The 4181-nt window shown below is 34.9% G+C and overlaps 1 pseudogene; it reads right to left on the bottom strand.

Annotated features, from left to right (window-relative positions):
• Window positions 560–2330, bottom strand: LOC18601527 (annotated as a pseudogene).

Below are 4181 nucleotides of genomic sequence, written 5' to 3' on the forward strand. Positions count from 1 at the left end.
AAAGTTTGGCTCTGTAGAAAAATGGCTCGTACAATTATTAAACATGTGGTAAAATATTGGGATGTTCCTAAAAACATTATCAGCGACAAAAATCCAAGGTTTACAAGCTTTTTCTAGAAAAAGCTTTTCAAGCTATTAAGGTCAAAGCTCAACATGGTTGGTTTACATATAAGCGTCCACTCAAGTACCGCACAAACTATCATGTACTTAAGTGATAGAGCGTGCTCCATAACACTATGAATACTTGTCGAACATCAATAAAATAAAATGTCTTTAATTTTATCAATGATAATAATAGTAATAGTAGTAGTAATAATAAATTAAATTTCAAATTAAATTAAATAATTTACTTTATGATATTTTTCTCTTTTTCCTTCCTTTATAAATATTAAGTCTAAAAGTTAAAAAAAAAAAAAACATATGTTCAATTGTACTATCAACACTTTAAGACTCAAGGGGTGACTGCAATCACTTCAAAACAGGATTTCCACCAAGTCAACCTACTCTGCTAGCAACACAAGGTCAAAACGATCTATGCTCCATTGACAACAAACAGAGCTCACCATTGGTATTTGGTAGCCAAAAGTACCTTCTCATACTTCTTTGTAGCATTGTCCTAGTTGAAGTCTTACATCACACCCCGTCTTTACAGTCATTCCTAACTCTTTTTTTACTTGCGATAAGTTAATAAGCAGTTCCCTAATGCATGTATCAACTTGTTTGCATCCGCACTATCAAATGTCCCACCCAACTTTGACTTTTCAAATGCTTTGAAGGGCTGCACAATGTCCTTCATTCCATTAATGGCATGAACAACTAGAATTGTCCTATAGTTCATAGCATACATTTGGTTTAGTCCACAAGGCTAAAATCTTGATGGCATGAGTAAAATATCAACCCCGACTGTTATTCGATAAGCTGTCTTTACAAAGAACCCAACCCATTCCCTCACACTGTCATAATGTTGGTTTTCAAACTACCTAAGCATCTCTTCTAGGTCAGTCTGCCAATGCCTAACATGATTAATTGCACATCCTGGCCCATCATCTAGGGAATTGTCTTAGCAATTAGATCAACACCTTTTGGTGATCCAGTCTCTCAATAAAACTAATCAGTCGAACATCTTCTTGAAGAGGTAGCCCAAGCTTTTTTTGTAAGGCTGCCTTGCACTATGCCTTGCTGATTTTCATTGTTTCCAATGAGTAGTTAGTATAACCATATGATTTGAAGTGAAGAACACACTGCAAATTTCAGTCCTTTGTATCAATTCTATTCACTATTCCCCTCAATTCCACTCACTTTCATTTATTATCCCATGCAAATCCCAACCATATTTAGAAATTTTATGCTCCCTAACATACCCATGACTAACAGTGACCACTATGTCAGTTGTTTTTAGTCCTGCCGTAAAGATATTGAAGTGGTCACCTTCAACGGGTTCATATAACTTGAAAAGGTCCATGTAGTGTTCTAAAAAATCCACATGGTAGAAATCTTCCACAAGCCCCTTCCCCTGGATGCAATTATCAGTTAGAACAAGATATAAACAAATTCAATTAAATAAATCTATGAAAGCATTTCTAGTAATAGTAGTCAAAATTTCTTCTCCAAATGATATCCAAAGTTTAAGCAGAATTACATTCTTGACTTAGAATGTAGTTGACTTAGAATGTAGGCATTTTGAGAGACAGAAAAATTAAATTATCTTTTCACCTCAGCAAATATTCCTTTTTTGGGAGATTAATTCATGCACTTAGATGCAACAAAGCAGCAAACAAATCATCCAAGTTCATGGAACAACCATAATTGCCTTAGAGATGACAGTGGATAAGGCATGTGAATTGTCGTTTGTGATTTAAAATAAGTTATATGCAAGTCGTTTTTTGTTTAATAGGTAATACAAGATGACAATTTGATATTAATATATAAAATTCTATCTGCATGCAAAAACCAAAGCGAAGGATTAAGATAAAAATGTGAGTACACTTGGACATCAGTTGTTTATTTTAACGAAGAGTAAAGCATAAATATCAATGACCTGATTCCTTTTTACCTATAAAAGATCACATCAAGTGGCACTAAGGACACACTTGGTGAGCAATCTTATGGATAACGAGAACGGATCTAGTGAACGACATCAAACCATTGTCTCGATAATACGCCTTCAAGTACATTGGCAACAAAGCAGTTTGCCAATCATTAGCAATGAAAACTAGATTTCCATCTCCATAACAGGCACCCTTACATGGAACATGCCAAGGAACTTGAAAAAACCAACTTTTTCCTGTTATGACACTAATAAGATAATCAAACAATAAGTTACCTGTCATGTGGGCCTTAAAGACCATCTTGATGAATAATTCTAGAATAAAGCAAACCTATCTGTTTTGGCAATTGTTTCTAGCAGCTGTTCTGGAAACATGCCAATGGCAAGGTCAATAGATGAACTCCAAATTACATTCACCGCGGTTTATCTTAATCAGAAGAATTTAAAGGCTATTTAAAACCTTACATGATCAACAATCCCAATCGTGTGATTAATTGTTTTAATTAAACTTCCACATTAAATGTGTGATGCTTTAAGTAACACTAAATTACTTTTCCAGCTACAACTTTGATCCATCTATTTTCTCAATCATATGTCTATCCTACTCCTATTACAGGTTGCAGGGACCAAGTAGATATGTGTAATTAAATGATATGTGCAATCCAACTTTTAAGGTATGGGTTTAGCTCATTATTAAACGATTTGAACTTGAATGTTGGATTACTAAGATTTAAGCTATTTCTTTAAGTTAGGTATTTTTTGAAAGTTAGGAAATAATTAATATTTTGATGTTGGATGTGCTTCAAGGGGAAATTGAGCTATTTGACTCGATGGCAAGATAGAAGATGATCGAAGGCTGAAGTTGAAGCTTGGCAATGGGAGCACCTCCACTTTGTCACTATAAGTGTGTTAATTTAAAATGCATGTGATGCATGATGCTTGTTAAAGGCATTGTCTTGGTATTATATTAGAAATATGTAGATATGTATATAATTGCCTAGATGTATGTGCCTAGGCTTGAGAACAAAAATGTGCATTGTGTGTGATTTTGTGCCTTGGTTCAAGCACTTAGGTGGCCTATATTGTATGAACCTAAACTAAGATGTCTAGAGAATTTGATGAGCATCTAGGAGTAAGTTACCTTAGACAACAGATCGCTTTGATAAATTATGAGCACTTAATGCCTTATAAAAGTAAAGGCACCTAAATGAGATATTGAGCATATAAATGATTGAAGCTCATTAAGTGTGATTTGTGGTGTGATGTGGACACATGGGATGTCAAAGGCATGATGGCCTTATTTATGGATTTACATTACGTCCAAGGAATGAATTTCGAACGTCAATTTGATTTGAGGTTGAGTGGTGTCCAAACCATTGTGATTGTTTATGTGCTTGTAGGGATGGTGATAAGTAAGGACGGTAGTATTTGTCCAGCTAGTGATTCCCACCTGCAGTACTTTGATGCCACCATTTTGAGAACATTCCAAGTGATGCCAATAGTTAGGAGATTAGCCCGGTCGATGGCATTCTTTCTCTATCAATTGCTTCGGCACTAAGCGTGATTCGATTCTCCACCTATTGCTTCAACGAATGCATGATTTGTTCTTCGCTAGCGACTTTGCCCTGAGCATGTTTTGTCTTCGTTAGTTGGCCACCGCGTGTGATTTGATGATGTCCAAGAAATGACCACTCTATGATTATAATGTGAATTACGAATGATGTGATATAAGCTTATATCATTTGGTCATTTCTTAAAGGATGAGCCAAATGATTTGTATGATGATATTCGGAGACTTTAGGGTTGATAATATAACCCTAACTTTAGAGTTGTTTTTTTGAATGATTAGAATGCACCAATAGTACATTAAATAATTATTTGTTTACTAAATATATATATATATATATATATATACACATATGATTTTGATTATCTGCATCCCTCATTGAGTATTAAATGACTCACTCTTTATGTACCATATACAGATAAATGGGCCATAAGACTATGTGGCAAGAGTCGCCTAGTGATAAATCGATTTTGGCATCCAGTAGGTCTCCACCCGATATGTCCACTTTGTTGTGTTTATTGTGAGCTTTCGCTCCACATTTGGTATTAGATATGTATGTAGGCACGA

Source organism: Theobroma cacao, chromosome 4 (genome assembly GCF_000208745.1).
Source record: "Theobroma cacao cultivar B97-61/B2 chromosome 4, Criollo_cocoa_genome_V2, whole genome shotgun sequence".
NCBI lineage: Eukaryota > Viridiplantae > Streptophyta > Magnoliopsida > Malvales > Malvaceae > Theobroma > Theobroma cacao.